At 34.7% G+C, this 23,849-nt stretch overlaps 2 long non-coding RNA genes across 36 annotated transcripts; one reads left to right on the top strand and one right to left on the bottom strand.

Moving 5' to 3' along the window:
* Positions 1-6,080: 6,080 nt before the first annotated feature.
* LOC113308800 lies at positions 6,081-14,455 on the top strand. Of its 4 annotated transcripts, none has more exons than XR_003340090.1 (11): positions 6,081-6,253; positions 6,461-6,527; positions 7,048-7,147; positions 7,516-7,539; positions 7,736-7,886; positions 8,107-8,324; positions 8,838-9,013; positions 9,198-10,997; positions 11,350-11,386; positions 13,085-14,195; positions 14,315-14,455. It is a non-coding gene; the product is annotated as an uncharacterized LOC113308800 (long non-coding RNA). The 4 variants fall into 4 exon arrangements; XR_003340089.1 differs by having other exon boundaries at positions 6,081-6,392; positions 6,476-6,527; XR_003340086.1 differs by having other exon boundaries at positions 6,081-6,527.
* Positions 11,327-19,505, bottom strand: LOC113308706. 32 transcript variants are annotated; one of them, XR_003340004.1, is made up of 11 exons: positions 19,086-19,505; positions 18,080-18,325; positions 17,891-17,997; positions 17,372-17,732; positions 16,748-17,279; positions 16,351-16,419; positions 16,192-16,271; positions 14,580-15,165; positions 14,285-14,404; positions 14,071-14,135; positions 11,327-11,815 (listed from the first exon to the last, which is right to left on the bottom strand). It is a non-coding gene; the product is annotated as an uncharacterized LOC113308706 (long non-coding RNA). The 32 variants fall into 32 exon arrangements; XR_003340009.1 differs by having other exon boundaries at positions 14,071-14,131; XR_003340032.1 differs by lacking the exon at positions 14,580-15,165 and having other exon boundaries at positions 14,285-14,308.
* Between the last annotated feature and the right edge of the window lie 4,344 nt (positions 19,506-23,849).

The raw sequence follows: 23,849 nt of genomic DNA, 5'->3' as shown, positions 1-23,849 counted from the left end.
CCGTAGGTGGCTTCATAACACGAGTGGTTTACGGAAACGACATGTCGTAAGGTGGTTGTGCTTCTGATGTCTGCCCCATCCCTTCAGCAGGAATATGTGGCCTGTTAGCATCCGTTCTTCTTGCTATCTCGCTTTGTCCGTCATCTGTTTTATTCCTTTGATTCGTTCGAGACGGTTTTTGGGATCTTCCTCTTAAAACAGCGGGTCGTGAACTTGATGGTACATCACTTGGTTTCTACATACCTTCGGTTTTTGTTATCCTGAAATCACAAAAAAAAAACGACAAAGTCCGCTACTTGGGTGCCTTCGTTAAAGTAACAATTAATGCTCCAACGCAGAAGATGGCTAAGCAGCTTTTTCAGGAAAATGACTAAAATGATATTTGAAAAGACGACATTTAATTTGTTATGACACCCTTGGAAAAACAACATTAAATGTTGACAATAATTGAAAAGGGGTGTCATATCCACGAATATTTGATGTTATTAAATGCTTTGTAAGATTTGTTCTCCTTAAATTCTTATTGAGATTCCCTATTTTGCAGAGATACCCAGATCCAAAGGATACTTTGTCAGAAAAGGTTGTTTAGTACAAAACAAAAGTTTTAACGTCTTTTTGAACACATTTTTTGAAGAAATTTTTTTAGATCTTTAAGATTGCAAGTCTTTAGAGGCTATGAACTCAAAGAGCTTACATAAATAAAAGATGAATGTATCACTAGAAAGTGAGATTCACCCTTTCTATTCTCAGATCTCTTCGCCAAGGAAGATGTGTAAGTAAATAAAAGTAAAAGAACATAAAAGCTTAAGTTGGTGAGCAATCCTTCTAGCGCCAAACTGTGACTACTAATTTTCCCATAGTCTACGTAATGTATACAATTCAGAGAATCTGATACTAAGGAGTATGGATGTCTCAGTTGAACTGATAATGCTAATTAATAAAGGGTACTCAAGATAACAATATTAACGATTAACTCAAATGTAAAGTAAATGCTTCTAAGCTATCATAAGACACAAGAGATTACGTGGTTCGACTTTTGTCTACGTCCACGGGATAATGAGTGATTGTTTGTATTAAGTTGTAAGTGGTTACAAAGATCTTAAATGCTTCCCAAATTAATAGAGAGAACTCAAGTCGTAGTAAATACTTAAGTTATAAACACTAAAGAGGCATAAGCTTAAGACTAGATCTTATTGTGGATATTGAATGCCTTTGCTTGTTGGTGAAGCTTGGTATTTATAGCCCCTTCTGCTCCAGATATATCTCTGTTGTCTTTGGGTCCATCATATCCTGATATATCTTCCGTACAAATGGTACCTTCGTTCACCGCAAGCTTTCTCTAGTCGGACTCTGCCACCTCAGCTGACCCACGTTCATTCGGGAACTACCCAGCGATTAGTACAGATTGTACCTTTGTTCACCGCGAGTCTTCGCCATTCAGACTGTGCCATCTCATCTCTCTCCAAATGCCTTGGGAAAGCGTGTAGATAAGGGATCACCGCATTAAATGCTGATTGGATATGTCAGCTACCTCCGTCCCTTCGCCAGCTGCCACTCTATAAACTAGGTTTTACTTTACTATCTTAGTCGTCGAGGTATGCTTCCTCGAGATGGGATAAAGCAGGTCAAGAAGGGATATGTTGCTCCTCAGTCTCCTGTGTATTGCAGGGGCTATGTTGTTATCTTGTATGCGACCACTAAAACCGTGACACGTGCTCCACAGAATATTGGTATTCACAGATCAAGCAGTTCCAAATAATTTTCGAAACCAGGAAGGCTGAAAAATCGCAGGTACTGGCGGTATTTATGGCAGACTTACCCATCAACGATGAATCGGACGTGGACGACATCCCAGGAATGGAAGAACACAAAGAGGACATGAAGAATCTACTCGAACCTCATAACCTCCGAAGGTGGAAAATATTCATAGATGGCTCATCCAACAGAAAAGGCGCAGGCATATGAGTTGTGATAACAACACCTACGGGATACCGACTCATTTACGCCTTCAGGTTAGAATTCGAACAATACACCAACAACGTTGCGGAATACGAGGCGGCGATACATGGTTTACGTTTGGCAAGGGAGTTGGCTTCAGAATCCCAATGAAGTCTTTAAGTCGTTAACCTATAATGGTTTTAGGGAAAACCTAGGTTAAAGGAGAATCGACTCTAGTCGCAACTATTATCACACGGGAGTTGTGGGATTTGGTTTCCCAGTTGCTAGAGTTCTCCCTTATATAGTCTTCAAATCAGGGTTTGCAATCAATACTACCTTGGTAACAAAGCATTCAATATTCACCGTTAGATGAAAACCTGATTATAGTCAAACTAATATCTTCCAACCGCTAGATCAAACTTAGCTTGTTATACACAAATGAAATGTGACTTCATTTAGGTATGAGTAACCGTACCCAAACGTGTACACATGGTTGGATCGACAATAGTTAACCGAAGTTATCCATATGAACACTTTCATATCAACATTGTTCATCTTAATCACAACTAGTTCAAATGACTCAAATGAAACTAGTTCTAGAGTTGTTCAATTGTTTATATTCTCATAGAAGTATATAAGACACAATTGAAGCAAAATCAATTTTGATTCACTTGAATCAATTCATGAACATTATATCCAAGGTTTGCAAAAGATTGCATTCCTTATTATATAAATGTATTTGTTCATGAACAAACCAATTTTAAAACTTAACCCACTCAAATATGCAAACGAGTACGCATACCTAAGTAGACGGACTTGGTCTGGGTTCGCCAGTATGCGAACGGGTACGCATTACTTGACGAAACTCAGTTGAATTCCAGGACTTGAAATTTTAAGCCGGTACGCATACGGGTATGCATACTAAGTTCCCGGACTTCAAATACCAAACCAGTATGCACACGGGTATGCATACTATGGTTCCCGGACTTAGGATAACTTGCAACAGTTAGCATACAAGTACGCATACTGTTCTATATCCAATCAATGGTTAATCGTTCTAAACTTCATGTTAATCATTGAAACATTCTTGGAAGACGAGAATAGCTGTCTCACACAAACTATTAGCTTCGAAGCAATTTTCAAGTGATCAATAGATCAATACGAAATATTCCGAGTCTACATCAAATGACTGTCTCACACAAATCATGTAAGATGTTACCAGACGATTTTCACATGATCATCTTTTGACTTTCGTCAAGAATAAAGATGAACTTGGTTAAAGCGAAAGATTACCAACACATATTTCGAGAAATATGTAAGCGATTTCAACTCAGCTCGAAATATGAAACGTGTATAAAATAAATTCTACATCGTTATATACAACTTTTGTCTCAATAGGAGATAGAATAGAAATAGTCTTCTGAGTGATAAATGAGTTCAAGTCTCCACATACCTTTTGAAAAGGCGAGGGTACCAAAATATACCTCAAGCTAAAACTTTTCCTACCTATAAGTCCTTTCTCTGAAAGTGATTGTCTACTTACTGAGTCGAGACAATACAACTAATCGGTTCACACTTCGTGTGATCGTCTATGGATACGAGATCGAGACAGTACAACAACGAAGTATGTTTACTTGATACAAAGGTTCAGACTTAACCAAACACAATAAGATTTCTTATCAAGTAAATAGGAATTAACGTTTGTGCGATTTACTTTAATTATAATAAAACAATTATAATGCGGAAATATAAAGTAAATGACACAGCAAGATTTTGTTAACGAGGAAACCGCAAATGCAGAAAAACCCCGGGACCTTGTCCAGAATTGAATACTCTCAGGATTAAGCCGCTACACAAAATTACATCAACTTCGTATAGTTGAGACCAAGCAACTAAACTTATAGTTCACCTAGTTCCATCTGTATTCCCACGCCTCCAACTTATAAATAAGTCACATACTTGGAACAATTCCTTTGGTTCGTATTCCAAACAGTAAAGGAACAACAAATCTGTTTGGTATCAACTCTATTCAACCAAGTGATATGAGCCACTAGTAAAAAATGACCCTTTAGCCACGCCAAATTGGTGTGTCCGTAGGTTTTAGACACGCCATTTTGGTTTGGACTTGGCGTGGTTTCTGCTCGCGTGGTTTTAGAGCTTCTCCAATGGAATGTATGTGAAGGTGAATGTCTAAGTCCACATAGGATAAACATTTATTTTCCCTAAAATTCTTGTACCGTCATATTTGTTTTCAGGCGTGGCTATTGGCTCTCTATAGACACGCATAATCTGATTTTTGTGTTCTAGATTTGGTGTAATATGATGGTTTTTCGACCGTTCATATTTGTGACATCTATCACTGTTCACGTGTATTAATCTGCACCGATAATTTTAAACCAAAACGGTTGGACATGATGGGAATCAAAGATACATCTTTCACCATCCACGTATAAAAAGCTATGAAACGTGGCTAAATCTCCAACCAAACACGTTGATGAAAGATTATGAAATCTCAATTGTTGAATTGGATACATCATCCACCACCCATGTGGCATTATCTCAAACCCTTAATTCAAAATCAATATTTTCTTTTCAAATATGATATATTTAAAAAAAATGGCAAATTTATTTACCCAGAATTAACAGCAATTTTATTCCAAATAAGACCTTATCAAATGTTACAAAATAAATTGATTCCTGCACATGCACAGAAACCTGAAAACAATATTTTTTTCGAATAATACTAACATTAACTACACCAAAAATCTAGAAACACATGACAGACCAATATAACAGCAATAGTTAACTATGGTGATTTGAACACTAGATAGCATAGCATACATCTTCAGAATGAAGCATTGATGGGGTAATAGCTTCAGTCCCCTTTGAAGTAAACTGCAGTTCCAGATCGTTAACCCATAGTGTGGCTACAAGAAGAGCCTTGGCTTCAGCATGTTAAGCATCTCATGCTGTGCTTGGAATTGTTTTGGCACCCCAGAAGTTTCTGCATTATCAAGAAGAATTATACCAATTTTAATAGTACGATTTGATTCTATCAACAACCTAAAAACCCCACGCCATCTCTCACTCTACGTCGAGAGTTGCGGTAACCTCGCCTCCCATTAGGCCTGTCAATGGAAGAATATCCGTCGGATATTTAGAAATCCGATATCCGACATGTTAAGCACTACCGGATATTCGATATCCGATAATATCCTACAGGATATCAAAATCAGATATCGATTCCGATAGGCTAAGCTGTCGGATATCCGATAAATATCCGATAGTATCCGGTTATAACAAAAAAGCTTAAAAACCCCTGTAAAACATTTTCATAATTGACACTTATGGGATATTTATCCGACAATATCCGATAATATCCGATACTAGACTCGAAATTAGGATAAATTACAAATAAGTTCCTATACTATCGGATATCGGATATTAACATTTCGGATGGGGTCTAATCCGTTTCCGATATGTTAAGGAAGAAATATCCGATAAAATATCCGATCTGATATCCGATAAAACGGATAAAATCCTATAGGATCTCGAATACTCGGAAACGGATACCGGATATCGGAAAAATATTGACAGGCCTACCTCCCATTGATCGATGAACAAAACCCTCGCTGCTGATTGGCTGAAAAACAACTATATCCCTACATTTTGTAGCCGTTAATTTCGATTAAATTTATTCGATCTGATGTTCCAGATTAAATGATTTCTTTTTATATTCTTACACCACGTTAACATCTTTAAAATAAAATTTAAACCGTCGAATTTTATAATATTTAATTAAAATTTAAAAAAAAATACGATTTGTATAAAAAAAATGTGCCGCATATTAAGTGATTAGAATATTTCAACAATATTTAGGAAGTTAAATATTCGTAGGATCTATGTGCGTATTTTATTCCCTGTAAATTTATTTTTAACTTTTTTTATCTAATTTATTTACTTTCATGAACAATTAATATTGGGTAATTTTTTTATTTTTAGAAAAAATTAAATCGATATATTATTGAGTATTTTTGTTTATATATTTTAGATGAAAAAATCTAAGAACTTCCAAAAATATATTTTTTATAGGTAGGTTTAGTGACTGTTTCATCGGCAGTTAATGCTAAATTTAGCCAAATTATACGTTAAAGGGAAGGCAGTATCGTATTTATTTCCTTTCATCAACAGTTGATACCGGAGAAATTCTTCTTATTTTTTATAGGATTTAAATCGAGATACTTTTTGAGTATTTTTGTTAATATATGATTTTAGATGAAAAATCTGAGAACTTCCAGAAATATTTTTTTTGCAGGTATATTTAGTGATTCTTTCATCGGTGGTTAATGCTCTGTTCTTCTCTTTCTTTTTGAGTTTCATACGACGTTTTTAATTTCGTTAGTCGAACGTGTAGTGTTTAGTCGATTTTCCTCTTCGGTTGAACAAACAAGCCAGTTAAGTTTGTTTTTTGCTAATGCATTATATGGGTTTCGTTTCATTTTTTTTCTAATGTGATGTTTAGGTTTTCTGTTTGCAGAATATGTATACCAATCACGATGAATCTATTCCCAACTTCGATCTGCAGCAAGGTAACAATGTTTTTTTCTTTTTATTCTCATTTGTGTAGGTAGGATGTTAGGGTTTGATTATTTCTCTTTGTCATTTTTTTTCTTCTGTTTTTTTGGGTTTACTAATCACTTCTTTTGTTGTTATTTTTCATTCATTTTTTTTTTTTGGCTTTGTGGGTGTGAATAGATGTCCGACATCTTCTTCATGATGATTTATTTTCCGCTTAATTTGATTTTAATCATAATCTTAATCTCTTTTAACTCATATGATTTTTTTACCTAATCATTTCTTTATTTTCTTTTGATTTTCGATTTATCGATTTGTTTTAATATATCATGTATAATCTTATATGTTTTACCGATTCCATAGTGTAATGTGTTTAATGGAAATGTTGTTGGGTCTAATTCTCAATAGGCTATAGATAGAGTATGCAAATTGCATATTTGTTTATGTAATGAACAGTATGGTGGCTTTATCATCTTCAATGAACAGTTTGCTTGGAATTTTATATTAATTGAGTCTAATTTTTTCTTCTTGCAGCTAGCTATGGATTATATCTGTTTGTTATAGAGTACGGTATGCAGATTGCAACAAGGAGTGATATCTGTTCGTTTTCTTTATACGGGCAATCTAAATCATGGTAATTCATTTTTTTGTTTGATTGATGTACGGTATAATTTGTATATCAGATTCTTAATTTTTACATTATGTGATTACTCTACAAGCTGGTAATTCAAGTCTGAACTCTATCGGTATATAGATTTTTTTTGTTTAAATAGCTCTATGTAGATCATTAGATTTGCCGGGGCATCCAAAATCCAGATAGTCTGAGTAGTTATAACATTGCATATTGTTGTTTCTTTTTCCTTTTTCCCGTTGTTTCTTTTTCCTTTTTCCCAATTGTTCAATTTTTTTAGACTATTTTTTGTTTTGTTTTGTTTTGTTTGATCGTTTTTTAGATTATTATTCGTTTGTTTGATTAATTTCATAAACGATCTTTTGTAGCAGGTTGTGTGATCATTGTCTCGATAGGTACGTATGCACGTGATCTCTGTTCTTTAATGCTTCTTTTACCCTCGACTGCCTTTTGTTATTTTTCTGTTTTTGGATTTTGTCTTTTGATTTTATATTTACATCTTTGGGTTTTGATTTTGCAGATGCCATATATGGGTACTTATATGATTTATTAACTTTTTTATTTGTTCTTATGATTTATGTTGGTAAACAGGTTATGTGTGGAACTTTTTTCTTACTGAAAATTAACTGTTGGATTACGTGAACATGGGACTACATGAACAGGATTTTGAAAAGACGATTTCCGGGATATATTCGAGAGATAATGTAAATAAAGTAATTGGCCGAAGAAGCTAACCTTTTTGGTGATTTCCCCATCCAAACTTAAGGTTCTATTCATTTTTTGTATTTTTGTTAGCGGTGAGGTATTCATATTTTGCCCATACTAATCTCTCTACAAAGATTGATTTTATATGACCTTTAGGTCTTAATCATTTATCAGCCATTAGGTCTTATTTCATATGCATATACTCATTTCGTGTCGTATAATTTTTGTATTAATTAGTCTTTTTCTACCATATGTAGTGGTGCTGGATAGTTCACAGGGTAACTCGACTTATCAGATAGGGATGATTAAGTTTGTGAAGAATACTTATCCTGAGTTGGATGTAATTACTGGGAATACCGTTACATCGTATCAGGCACATAACTTGATTCAAGCTGGAGCAGATGCATTGAGGGTTGGTGTGGGTTTTGGGTCGATTTGCACAACGCAAGAGGTCTGTGCTGTTGGGAGAGGGCAGGTAAATTTCTTTGTATATCTTAATTTCGTTATTTGCTTGAAGATGTGTAAATTGCATAACCAAATAGGAACTTTCTGTTTTGTTGCCAATTTGTTGATATTGAATGCCTTAGACACATGTAGCTCAAGAGCTTAAATTAATGCGTATCTCAAATCTGAATTCAATCATACAAATAGCTAAAAGCTTAGCTTTTAAGTTACACATTAAAGTCATTGCTTATTAGAATTTAAGCTGTGGACCATCACTTACTCCAAAAGTTACAAACAGAGAGAGGTGTAACGATGTTATGTGTAGCAGGGTTCAAATGTCCCTCGAAGGAACAGATCCACCTTCCTTTGAGATGCTCATAAAATCATGATGTTTTTTGGAGGCACTGAAATATGCTTATCCTGTCGTCTGTTGCGTTATTTCTGGCTACATCTTAACTTTTTCCGATTTTTGGATTCTGGAATTCATTATATTAAGAGTGCTAACATTATATTAAGAGTGCTAACCTTTCTTTAAACAATCTAGGAAAACATCTGTATATAAGGTTTCATTTGTTTCTTCGCGAAGTGGTGTCCCTGTGATTGCTGGTGATTGTATTTCAAAATCTGGGCACATTGTCAAAGCTTTGACACTTGGTGCATCTACAGTTGGGAAGTTTCTTGGCTGGGAGAAGTGAGGCTCCTGGCGCCTGCGAAGTTCAGGTATACATGCACTAATATGAAAACCGTCTAAACATTGAAGTCCTCTCAGCTGTGAATAATGAATATAAGAGTCTTAAGGAAATGTATAGGTGCCAGGATCTTCTGGAATTGTATTTAAGGAAATGTATCCATATTTTCTTTGACTGTTGTTTAACACTAAATATATTTTTGATAACAAATCTAGGAACTGCAAGACTACGTGGGTGCTTGGTTTGCACATTCAATCACGTACAGTCGCATATAGGATACCAAGCTATCAAACTCGCCAGAAACAATGAAGAACCGTAAGCAAGGTTTATAACCCTAGCCAAATAACCAATATATTACAAATTGTTTTTTGATCATTCACTGTCGGATTTTGGAGCTTAGAAGTACCTATATGTTTTTTTTTCATGGAGATTAGAAATATGTATGTTTTTTTTCATAATTGTGGTGTTGCTGGAATTGGTTTACAAAAGAAGTTGCCGATTGAGTTAACGTGATTGTATATATGCAGGTGGACTGTTTAGTAATGCTTCGGCTGGATATAAAGGCCGAGAAAAAAATAAATGACATGTTACTTGAACTTCAATGTTAGTTATATTATCTTTTTTGAATCTTATATTATTTTCGGTCTGATTTTATCTTTCCTTGCAGCAAGGGGTTTATGTATATCTGTTCGTTCAAAATTGGCAAGAAGGTTTGTAGGCAGAGCATAACCAATGAGCTAAAAATGACACCGCAAACTATTTTTTTTGTCTGTTTGACGTTTTCGTATATACGCTTGCTGTTTAGTTGTCAGCTGGATTTTCTCTTCTACTTAGCTAGCATGCATATGCTCATGGTTCCCTTCTTTTCTCTGTGGTAGTAAATATCTTCTGTCTTTGATATGTTGATTTTTATGCAAAGTGCAAAGTGCTTTCTGATTTTCTATTGATTTCCGTTGTCATCCCTTACTGCAGGCTATAATACATGAAAACAAAATATCTAACTCTCTCTCTCAAGGAATTATTACAGTTCATTTTGATTTGAATAATTCTTTTTTCAGAGAAGAGAAACCTTTCTTTTTCTTATATTAAACCAATATAACGACAACAAAGGATAAAAAAAACAAGTCCGAGTTGGAAAAGATACATACAACCAGAGGCGGAGGGTAACATACAAGTTTTTGTTATTGTTAAGGTAACTTCTGTGATTTCGGTCAGCAATGGCTGATTTCTTGAAACACATAGGAGGTATTGCCAACTGCAAACTTCTCCATGAGTATTGTTAATTCGGAACTGTGGTTGTGGGTGTCTCCATATCGTTTGGGCAAAGTATTTATATGATCAGTTATGGAGTTTGCTCAATATTTTGTGTACAAGTTACTGTATGAGCTATGGAGTTATAAATAAAGGATAAATCAGATCAGACCAAACAAGTAGTCTGTTATGTTGATTCGGCATCGTACGTTATGTAACACATTAAAATTGATATGTTATATAGTACTATCTTTATGTGTTGTAGACTCTTATCTTCAGTATTGGTGCTATTGACTCTTTCTTTTCTTATATTTTGATCATATAGTTTTTCCTTCTTTATATTTGTATAATTTTTGCCTTCTCTAAAGCCTTCTTTCTTTTTTTGAAAAGAATCTCACAAAAAGGATCTTACCGATGACGACGGGTTGTCAGTACGTTAAAGAATTGATTGAGCACTATGTCGCATATATAAGATATAAGTTATAACATATCTACACGGGTTTACAAGTCCACATTGCGTCTGTCTTCTCGAATACCAAGATAACATATTTTCTATTCGTTACACTAACTAAGCAATCGGGTAACATATATTCTTAATTAGTTTGGCCGTGTACGTAAATGTTGTTTGGTGAATGTTGTGCTAGATTAGATTTGGCATTCATTCGTGCCCAAATTTCCATGCTACAGAAAGAGAGAATGCTGCTCCCAGCTGAATTTGGTTAGAATTCGTACATCAATAATGTTCACTATGTCGGAAAACATATGTAAGTAATAGTATGTTGATGAATCATAGTATGTTCCCTTTGCAAGATTATATGCTTAGTATTCGAAAACATGGTGAATCTATTTTTCCCTTTACATTTTACTTGTTTCTATCAAAAGATACAAAATTCAAAGTTTCATAGTTAAAAAAAATGGTTGGTTTCTCACACTGTCATATGTTAAATTTGATTATCGGGTTTACCTCAGCCAAAGATGAATAATCGTTTTTCAAACATATGATATGCTCACCCCTCTCAATGTTGTGTGATAATGAATAATGGTCCTGTGGAAAATAATCTTTTTATTTGTTACTAAAGCTTTTCTTCTTTTCTTTTTTTTTTTTTTTTTTTGCAGTTTTCACAACGTCCCCAAATTTCAGTTTTAGATGCGGGTATATTTTTTTTCGAAATCAATGTCTTCCTAGACTTTAAAATCTCCGCTATTATGATTTTTACGTCTTTGCTCTCGCCTCTTGGTAATAATTTTAAGGTTTTCTTGAGTGGTTTTACTGACTTTCTATGACCTAGAAAAACTTCATGGATATGTATGTCCTTTTCTATTATGTAGAGATGAGGATGCTCCGTTCAAACTCAATTCCCAAAATATAATGAACTGAGATTTGTCCAGCATATATATACATATGCAGCCTCTTTGCTCTCCGATATAATAAGGTAAAAAGTCTTTCAGTTTATCATGGAATAGAAGAAATGATTAAATTGATACAGCGGTACCGACGTACCATCTTCTGGTCACTACTTTGAAGTGTTGGAAAGTTCCAATGGATATAAATTGGCAAGCACTAGGGAACAAAATGGCAAACCTGCAAGTAGTTGATCCAATGAAATTTGTATTAGATGTTTTTAGTCATTCTTGAGATTAGCAATAGGGAACAAAATCGCGATCTAATGAAATTTGTCACTTCCACCATACTCAAATTTTGAGGTACCACATTTCGTTTACTGTTGTCTTACGTTCAAGGTCAAATGAACAAAAGATTGATCAGAATGGACAATTTTGCATTTTCATCACTCACTCATTTTTTTTGGCTCTTCTTTCTTATGCTTTCAATTTCTTATGCTCATACATTGTCTATGGATTAGTTCAACTAAGCATTCATATTTTGCTTTAACTAAAACAGTGATCCCTACTGTTCTCTGCAATGCTAAATGAACAATTTGTTTCTTTAATTGTAAGGAGAAAATGTACTGTGGACTATGTAATCTATAAAAAATTCATCCAATTAGGCAATTTATAGTATCACTTCCTTTTTATATATGTTTTGGTGTGCATTACTTGAAAATTCAGCACCTTCTCGGTGTACACACCATCTTTAAGGTAGAGAATTAGAGATATTCAACTATAAGTTTATTAAAATATATACCAGGTCTTGCAGTAAACGTGGTATGCTTTAAAGTTAACATTGGCTAAACTGAAGGTTATTAAACGATATAGAAATGCAAGTAATTTACTGGCAGACCTTGCTGTTTACATCGAAGGATTATTTTAAGAGGCTCTTTAGTTTCATAGAGGACGAAGATGTTTATATGGAATAGTTCACTGGTAATTTGATAATGTTTCTCTATCCAGTCAATTCCCACAAGCATCATTTTTCTCAAGTTTTTTTTTCTTTCTGAATATGAATTGAGTCGACCTGGTTCATGCATTAGGTATTTGATTGCAATCTTCATGGGTTAAATATAACAGAACTGAATCGACTTGGTTTAGGTTAATGTAACTCTGTTAGGTACTTGATAAATTGCTGAATTTGGGGATTTAGTTTGTTTGGTATGAATTTGACGTTTTCATTTTAGGAAGTGGATATGGATCCTTATGTAGAAATGGAAAAGGATGATTTGCCATACGTGGAAGGAATGTGTAGCTTTGTATCTGAGCTTGCAAATGTTTATCACGGAATTGATGATACTATGAGTTTCGCAGAGATGCCCCAGTTAGTTATCTCTGTTGATAGTGTAGAAGAGATAGACTAATTACCATAATGGCCATGCTTTTTCCGAATTTTTCTTAATTGGTGATTTCTTTTTTCGTTGTTTGTTATTAAAAAAAATTGTATTGTTTTTTGTTATTGTAGGTATCAGGAACTACGTGCACAGTCTTATACTCTAAATTCGATCTACTAAAGAGGTACATTTGCTTGCAGAGAGAAGATTTTCGATTTTTGTGTTTCTACATACTTTATTTTTAAAATTTTTTTTTGCTCGGTTATACTTAATTTATGTGTTTCTTGCAATGGTAATGGGTGTTTCAGATTTGTTGATTTTAAAGATTGTGTTACGCTAAAATTTTCTTTTGTCAAATTGTGTACAATTCGGTCAAGTGTTGTCTTTGAAGCGCCCTTGCCACCACATGTAGATAATGGTCTTCAACTTCATTTCACGATGTAAATTGGTATAGGAAGGTAAGTTTGAAATGGCCTCATTTAACTGCATTTTTTCTTGACTATTTTTCTTTTGTCTTTGCTACTTGGATGTTGTCATCGGATTTTCCTCAGTAATATTCATGCTTCTCTTCTCTGTTCAACGTTTTTGCGTGAAAAAAGTTGGAATCACATTTGCTACAATTGGTACCCTAACTTATGGTACCCATCGTAGGTGAAGGGCATTTGGGTTTAATATGTAACTACTGCTCCTAACTGAACTTGGTTAGTTTCTGCGTATTGGTTTCTTGTATTGAAAGATTTATCATGTTAGATGTGTTAATGATAATCCAGTTCTATCCAGGCAAACTAATACTATTCTATTTTTTTTATTGTTGCTCGGGTAGCATCAACTCTGGAAAAGGTAAACAGTCATGTTTTTTTATAGGGTAGTGGTGCTTTTTTCAATGTCCAAGCATATATATTTAATGAACTGTTTTGCATTTTTTTTTTCTATTTCTTATTTGGATGTTAGTTTTCGTTAGATTAATTCTTGGAATTTGTAGATTCGCGATGAGATAAAAAATTGGATAGCGTATCAAAGAGAAAGCGTCTTAAGGATTTCAATGAAAAAATTATTTGTTGCCTTGCTTCTCTACTAGGCTGTTTTCCACCGTACATATTGAAGAGGTTAAGATTACCTGTTGATGAGATTTCTTTTGACAATGCTCTGAGAAATCTATCATTTCATCCTGTCCTTACCTGCCTATGTCGGAGTTCCATCAAAAACAATATCCAGTTTAGGACTTCAAATTTCATAAAGAAGGTAAAGAAAATAATCTTAAGTGATGCATTCCCTGCCTAAAAATTTAAATCTGATTTTATAGTTATGCACTAGAACTGTATGTTGCTTACCCTTTTTCACTAGATATTTGTTCCCTGCAGATTTTCAAGTAAGGGTATATTCATTTTCAGCCTTTTATATCAAAAAGAAAATCAGCTTCTTCCGAACGCCGATTGAATGAAAAGCGACAGCTAAAAGGCATAAATTAGTTATAGAAAAACTGAGTTGAGTCGAATATGTTTAAAAGATTTCTGGACATTATTCAAAGACGAGTGATATTTAAGTAATTAGATAGATATAAATCAAGAAGAAAATTTCCATCAAAAAAATAATCCATTATTCAAACAAAATATATATCCAACACACCTTGGGAGACCTAACCATGATGTTCCAGGGAGACAAAAAGATATCGCCATTTTTACTTTTATTGATGTTGTTGATTTATGCATGTGCTTTGGCAAGAAATTTGGTATTGTAACCGTTGTTTATGTAAATGTCTTCGAAAGAGAAGAAATATTGAACAAGTGTCAGCTATTTCTTTGAAAAAAAAGGTGACTTGTTTGAATTGGGTTTTGAGAACGTACATGTTGATATTGTTTAAATTTTCAGGGGTTTAAATTGAAGAGGTATTGTCTATCTACTTAGAGGATTCCCAAACAATGATTAGGCCTTTTCTGCTGGCCCTGAACTTAAGCAAGTGCAAAAAGAATAGTTAGGGAATCATTATGTAATTAATTGGCTTCTCTGTTGTCCTGGACTCATGGAAAACTTTTAAACAAATCATAATTTCTTTTTAATTAGCTTTGGTTACTTATATGTTGGATTTGTAGTGAATACATGGTTACAATGCCTGGAAAATCTTCTGAAATTAGATGTCTTTAATTAGTTCAGGGTTTCAGGGTTCATGGTTTTTCTCATAAACGATAATTTCTTTACAATCAACAATACAAATCTGCGAGAAAAAAATCACTCATAGATGTTAATTGTAGAACAAGAAACACAAATAAGCAATGTCGATTAACGCAACCAGAAAGAAATTATCACACAATGGGAAGAATGACACACATAAATGTAAAAATATAAATTTTATATATATGCTTCAAGGACGATAATCAAATTTTGGCAATTTTGAATTAATTGAATTTCATTGGAATTATTTAAGAACGATAATCAAGTTTAGGCTCAAGTCGTGACAACTTTTAATTCAATGGATTTTATTACAATAATTAATCTACTATATGGTATTTATGCTTTAGTTATACTTTGTATAATTTCTAATTTAAGCTAACTTTTTGTTCTCATGTTAATTTAGACCAAACCGAAATAATTTAAAAGAAGTCTTTTTAATTCTTATTCCTTGATGGTGCGAGATGAACAGTGGTAAACAGTTTGGTAATTGGTCAACCAACGATGTTTGAAAATCCTTTCCATCTTGGCTACAATTCAAACAAAATTTTAGCTTCAACAATATATATAACATTTGGTAGATGCTTTTAGTTGCTATTGTCAAAGGTGTACATAATAGACTTGTCTAAAATTCATACTTTCGCCGTGTGCAAATCATTTTAAACTATACATGTACTATTTTTTAATTATTAAAAAAATAGTTTGAGGTATCAAAACTTTCATATCCACTAAAAACAGTCACTAATCAAGATTTTTTTGAAGATGTTTGAATACATTTGGGCAACGGGCGCGGGGCGAAGCCCCGCCACACCAATCGACAGTACCCGTCAGCCCTGGTGCGTAGCACGGGTTACATACTAGTTTTCTATATAAGAAGCATGAAAATAAATGAGGTGGATTCTGGTTAGCGGGAGAAGAGTTCTTTGCTGAGCAATACTATTAAGGTGATGTTCTTGGGTTAGTACAGACTGAACAGACTACTGACGCTGTATAAACTTTAAGGTACTAATAATATTACGAACCTTGACATGAGACAACAATGACAAATCAAACACATCGGGAAAACCATCACCTTCGTAATAAGCCTTGAATGGAGCAGGTGAAGGAGCACAAAGTTTAGTCTTGTGAAGAATCAAACTACAAAACAGAATTCTATACATAAAATCAAATCAACGACTTCGGAACATGATTGCATCCAGTTAAGTTTTCAGAAGAGAGAAGCATCAGTTACCTGTACGAATCACAGTCAAAATGGTCCAGCATATATCTTGCCAAATTGTTGCAACAACCAGCATGAGTCCTTCGTTCACAAAGAGACAAATGCAAACACTCAGCATAAAGTACATCAACAAGCTGAACTCATCCCGCAAACCAAGAAGGAAATAAAAGACAAGGCTTGAGGAGGGAGTGCTGGAGAAAAGGTTCTGAAACACGAAAATTGCAGTTCCTAAACTTCTATTGCTCATGTGTAACAGGAAGTAGAAGAGATCTTCAAAATTACCAAAAATCAAGAATTACTATAACAGACGTATATTTTCCATGTACAGAGTATTGCATTTGTAACTTACCATATATAAATCATAAGCTTTTTAAAGTTCGCATGAGAAAAAGATGAAAATGATAATCACCTTAATTTCTTTTATATTAGCAGGCAATCCGCTAACACTTATCAGTCATGACGTAAATAGGTACCAATACCACTGCAACTCTCACCTGCAAAATACAAATTTAGTAGATTTAAGTACAAAAGAGCAGTCCAGAAAACTAATCAAGACAACAACAAACCTATTTTCTTTTATATTAGCAGGCAATCCGGCAACACTTAGCAGTCATGACGTAAATGAGGTACCGATACCACTGCAACTCTCACCTGCAATATATAAATTTAGTACCAGAAAACAAATCAAGACAACAACAAACCTAATATTCACAAGTAGACCTGAATTTCAATTACTTCTAAAACACCAAAGTCATCAGCAATCACCAGATAAAAGTTCCAACCTAACTCAATCGAATCACAAGCCAAAATAAAAACAAAGATCGAATAAAAATTTTAAATGGACAAAAGAATAATCAAAACTTGTAAGAACAAGAGGAGCAGAAGATACGGTTAATGGTAATACCATAACCAGCCCCAACAGCAGCAGCACCAATTGTCTGCTGCATTCAAAACAAGGAAACATTGATTATTCTATATACATCTTAAGTCAAAATGATCAGTTAAAATGAGGATTTTATGATTTGCTAGAAACCTGAGGTGGTGGCGGTTCTTGTGACTGATTTCTTATATCCCGATCTACGGTGGGATGGCCGACCGAAAAAATTGACGCAAAACTAAATTACTACAAATACATTTACTTAGAATAGCCTAGCAAAATGAAACTTCAAACATAACAGCAATCAAGATGCTTCTCGTATACGTCTTCAAACAAAATTTTTATGCATATGACAGCAGTAGCTTTCACTTACCGAGTGATCATCTATGTTTTGGCCAACCATAACATGGACAGCTATGATTCCCGACCACCAAAGAAACTTCCACATGGCTGCTTGCTCCACCTCGACAACCTGCCTTGAACCCTCATCAACCAATACCTTTCTGGATATAACTTCCTGAAACATGGTTCATTTAGTAATCAAGATAAGATAATAACTGGATAGATGTAGAAGATTTGTGCCATAGACATCCAACCCTACCGCAATAAGTCGCAACTCACTAAAATCACAAAATGCTGACCAAAATCACAGAATTCAGAAAAAGAAACCCACACCTGTTTCAGAATCTTATGAGAAATTATTTCTTCAGACAAGCCATTACTAGATCTGGGAACGGGATCTGGATCTTGTACTTGAGTACGCCCACCAACATCACCAGCATCTGTCAATCGTAACAGCAAATCCTAGCTTAAAAAACTCAAGAAAGAAAAATAGAGATTGTCATGACTCATATTCAATCATACCCCTCTTGGTTGATTATTCTTCTTGTTTTATTTTATAAAACACCAGCTTGACTTGTTCTATGACTTCTAGCCCAACAATCAGTTCAACCTTCACATGGAAAGAATTGAAATCGACCCTTATCCATCAAAAGTACCTTAGCCTCGTTGATCTTTTTAGCAAGATAAATGCTCCCACCCTGGTCAGGATGGTTAGCCACCATCACTCTCCTGTGTGCTTCTTTAATCTTCTCCATGACTGCATGTTCTCTGAATGAAACCAAACCAAACACAAAATTAATTTTGCTGCCACTTCTTTAAAACAGTTGTAGTCATGTTATCAACAACACAAGGATATGAACTATTGCACCCGAATTAAAGCATAATAGAACAAAAATTGAGCGGGATTCTAACGGGCTCGTTTATTTGGTCTCCTATTTGATTAAAAAATCGAATAACAGACTTAAGAAAAAAAGTTACGGAACAAAAGGGTAACTGCTTCCTAGCTTCTTTATCTCAGTAGTGACTACCAAGTTCACTTGCTTCATAGTCTCTAATTTGCTAAATATTTGATAGTGTTAAATATTTGTGTGCATAAATAAGCAAATCCAAGGTAAAATTCCTAACACCAACACCCCCACCCCCAATTGTATGTTTCTTCCCAGTTGTCATACAAAGGTTAATTTTGCAGCCTATCAATCTACACAATTATCTTACATACTCATCAAAGTATTAAACACAAATCCAGCAAAATCCATAAACCAAACCAAACGCTAGATTCTCAAAACACGAATCAAACATCAAATTAACAAATCCTAGCAAATAAACAAATCACACAAATCTGAGTAAAAATCCCTAGTTCAGAAACCCAGATCTCATAATCGATAGAAGAACTTAAAATCGAGTAAAACATATCCCCAAATTAAAAAACCCTAGTTCAAAATCGAGTAAAAAAACCCGTTCGAGAACAAAGATTGAACATCTAAAATAACAAAGAAAAAAAACAAAGTTAGGGTTCGTGAAACTATACCTTTTAGGAGTTCCAGCATCCTTCATCTTGTTCATCAATCTTCATCTGCTAGAGAAAGAGTAACGAAAACACAGTGACTTGAGCAAACCCTAGTTTACAAACCCTTGACCGATTTCAGATGAAGTCGATAGCTTACACAGAGAGAAGAGTGATTTTGTTACACGAGAGATGAGCGATTTCAGATGAAGTCGATTTTGTTACCAAAAACATCCGTATATGAGAAGAAGAAGATCGGGGATTCTTCTGTGTTCGTTCCGGAAGTAAAGGTGGGTTATAGTTGTGACTGGGTTTTTCGTTTACTCGAGAGAGGTGAGGTTTGGAGATCGCGGGGAAAGAGAAACGTAAGAGGAAGTGGGAAGATTAGGGAAATAAAAAATTTGATTTTTAACGTAATGTTTCGAAGATGGATCTTAGTTTGAAGTTTAGTCATCATACGGATTATGAAAATCTTTGAACGGTAGATATTTTAACTTCGGGTTGTCATACGGATACAGATTGGTCGTAAACGATTCCAAAACAAACTTTGGAGTAGTGTATATATTCTTGTGGGTAATTTCAAAAAAGAAATACATGTGATTACATGAATTCCTGCTAAGAATTTCAATTCCTATTAAGAATTTAACCTAGAATGAGAAAGTGTTAGATTGAATTCAAAGCTGCCTAGAGTATTCAAAGTCTATAAATAGAGAGACTCGTGCAGCAGGGTTCTTAATTTCTGGCACTTCTGTGTCCTAGTTGCTTGCTAGAGTCGTCCTCTATGAACCTAGGTTTCTTCTGAAATATATAATTAGGTTACGACTTTAAAACTTCATTTTGGGATTCGTGAAACTAGGTCTGGTTATCTTTTACCTGATAGTTCGTGTATCATGATCTTGTTCTTATTGATCTTCGAGGTTCTTGTTATCTCGGATCAGGAACGAGATAGATAGAAATCACAAAGTTCTCTTCGTATCAAACTTTGTGATTCCTCAAGATAGATATCTAAACTCTTCTTCGATTTATTTGGATTCTTATTGAGAGGTGGTTAGTAATCTAGGTTTCTCAGCTAACTAAGTGTAAGTTTTCCCAATTCGTGAGGTTTGATGGACTATGTGTATTACAAACCGATTACCGTACATAGATCAAAAAAAACAAAAGGTAAATCAAATAGGTTGTTTGTTAGAAGCAAATTGGTACCAAAAGTCTTCACTTAGGTTGAAGAAACACTTAGGTTGTAAAGGACGTCAGCTAACATAATCAATTTCGTATAACTTTACGAGGTTCAACAGATGCAAGGAGCACGACCGCAACTGAATTGTTCAAGGATCTTTAATTTCGATTTACTTGTGATTGTGTTAGGTTTTGTCCATACAGGTTGTCGAACAAAAAAAAATGGTGGTGTACTTGGTACCATCTCCTTTTCACTAAGTATCTTAAAAATTACATCCAAGTTTACTCAAATTTACTAGATCATACTCAACTATGTACTAGTTATACACCAATTGCATCCAATTGAATTCAGTTTTACACAATTTCACTAGGTCATATTCACTTTCACCGATGATCAACCAACTACATCTAATTTTACTCAGTTCACTATATCATACTCATTTCCAACAATTGAGTCCAATTTGTTTTTGTTTTTTTTAATCTCACTAGATCATAATTACTTCAACAATTATTCACTTATTATATTAAACCGAGTCTAATTTTACTCAATATCACTCGATCATACTCACTTACCCAAGCTATCCTAAAGTTACTTCCATGTTTACTCAATTTTACTAGATCATGCTCAACTCTACTAGTTATCCACCAATTGAATCCAATTTATTTTATTCCATTTCACTGGATCATAAGCACTTTCACCAATTATCCACCAATTACATACAATTGATCTCACTATATCACAATTACTTTCAAAAATTATTCACCAATATTGTCAAATTTTGTCCAATTTTACTCAATTTCACTAGATCATAATGGTTTTCACTAATTATCCACAAAGTCTATCCAAGTTTACTCAATTTTACTAGATCATACTCAATTGTACCAATTATCCAAAAATTATATTCAAGCTTACTCAATTTTACTAAATCATACTCAACTCTACTTATTGTCCACTAATTGCATCCAACTCTACTCAATTACCCTAGATTGTACTCACTTTTACTAATTTTCCACAAATTAAAACAAAGTTTACTCATTTTTGCTAAAAATTTGTAATTAACTCTACTAGTCATATTTATTACCTCAAATACCGAAAGGAAAATAAATGCACGTTTAAATTTTAATTGAGATGAAAATATGCATTATATTCAAAAACTATCCTAAAACTACTTCCAAGTTTACTATTTTTATTACAAGATCGTGTTCAACACTAGTATTTACCCACTAATTGCATTTAATTGAATCATAATCACTTTCAACGATTATTCACCTATTGTATCGAACAAAGTATAATTTTACTCAATATCGCTAGATCATACTCACTTTCACTAATTATCCTAAAATTACTTCCAAGTTTACTATTTTTATTACAAGATTGTGTTTAACTCTACTAGTTACCCAATTGCATCTAATTGAATCATATTTTACTCAATTTCACTAGATCATATTCACTTTCACAAATGATCAACCAATTGCATCAAATTTTACACCATTTCACTGTGTCATGTATTCATTTTCAACAATTGTGCACCAACTACATCTAGTTGAGTCCAATTTTTCTCAACTTCACTAGATCATAATCACTTTCAATAATTATTCACCTATTGCATCGAATTAAGTATAATTTTACTCAATATCACTAGATCATACTCACTTTCACTAACTATCCTAAAATTACTTCAAGTTTACTCATTTTTAATACTCACTTTCTCAGTTTCACTAGATCATACTCGATTTCACTAATTATCCTGCATCCAAGTGTACTCAATTTTAATAGATCATACACTACTCTACTAGTTATTCGCAAATTATGTATTTAAGTTTACTTTATATCGCTGGATCATAATCAACTCAACTAGTTATACTCGCTTTCATTAATTATCCACAGCTCGCATCCAAGTTTACTCAATCTACTATAACATACTCAACTCTACTAGTTATCCACAAATTATATTAAAGTTTACTCAACTTTGCTAGATCATACTCAACTCTACTAGTCATCCAAAACTAGTATCCAAGTTTACACAATTTTACCATATCATACTCAATTTAACTAATTATCCACCTATTTCCTCCAATAAACATCCATTTTTACACAATTTCACTATTTCATACGCACTTTCACTAATTATGCACAAATTCCATCCATTTGAATGTTACTTATTTTCATTAGATTGTTTTCGCCTTCAATTATTCTCCACAAATAACATCCAATTTTACCGGATCATGCTCACTTTAAAAAAAATTTAAAACACTTTTGTTGATGGTGAATTTTCATTTAAGGCTAAAATTGTAAAAAGCCAAAAAATTATGCGCTGACATCCTGCAAAGGATGAAGCCACTGATAAGTGATGAATACTTCTCCACTTTACTAATTCATCCAGGTTGGAGCATGTAGCAACAATCTCTTATACCCTGTGAATTTATAGCGTTATCAATTAATACATGACTAGCGTTGTATTTCCTGTTCCGCTGAACTCTCATTATTAGTGCGGCATGACGACTGAGTGTTGCTCTCAGCAGAGTAACATGAATCTCCAAACATTGATAATGAGGTATGCACGAAATACTCGTACATGCTACATATCTCGGTGTGTTATACTAGCCCGTTTAAACATATTTGAATCTGGACTGTCCATATCAGTCTCAGAAACAATCACGACCACACAAGTCGGACGCACGATTTAACCATCCCAGATGATCCTCAGCAGGAGCAGGCTACTACACTAATGACCACCAGCAGGCCAACTTATGCCCTGGTCGGTCGAATACCTACCACGCCTCCCAAACTACCACCGAACACCAGCCTGAAGTTGGATGTCCAGACTGGTATGAAGCAGCTTGGAGGAATCATACAAACAAAGGCCGCTTATGGCAGTCTCAAGTTCATCACGTCCGTCCAACTTCACCGGCGTGGTTGGACGGCGTGGATCAGCCCAAAGCCGGTCAAACAAGCGTCGTGGTGTACACCGGTGGACCTTCTTCCTACCTGCATGACCGACTCTTCCTTAACCTGACCAGATTGCAATATACGTTTGTCTGAAGTTGTGTCAGCGTGAAGAATTGAGGGTCGCATGAAATTCCACTAAAGGTCCCAAATTGATCACGACCATCCAATTTCACCAGCATGATTGGATGGCTTAGATCGGACCCATAGCCACCAGGCAGGTATTGACGCGTTCACCACCGGCCCAACGTGGGCCCCACATGGTCGGCCTCCCCAAAAGAGAAGCGTGGCTTGCCAATTCGTCCAGCTAAAGCAGCGTGGACGTGAAACCCTAATTAGGGTCTGCGGCACATCACATGTTTCGCAAATCAGTCTCAACCATCCATCTTCGCAGGCATAGATGGAGGGTGTAGATGTAGATTCAAAGGTCCCAGTGCATGTCAACACAATCATCATGGGCCCGCCTACATACATGACTAATCGGTCAAGACAAACTATGGTTAGTCGTCTCGATTCGTGCACCCAAACTAGGCATGGCCACGCGTTTTCAACTGCAAATCGATCTCGACCACTCAACTTTTCCGGACAAATTGAGTGGATTAGATCACATCTTCACGGGACGGTAAGGTACGGACGTGTACACTGGCCTGCCGGCTGTATGCCTGACT

This window comes from Papaver somniferum, chromosome 1, assembly GCF_003573695.1.
Source record: "Papaver somniferum cultivar HN1 chromosome 1, ASM357369v1, whole genome shotgun sequence".
In the NCBI taxonomy this organism is placed as follows: domain Eukaryota; kingdom Viridiplantae; phylum Streptophyta; class Magnoliopsida; order Ranunculales; family Papaveraceae; genus Papaver; species Papaver somniferum.
The sequence above is the reverse complement of the archived record's forward strand: the minus strand, read 5'-3'. Positions and strand labels throughout refer to the sequence as shown.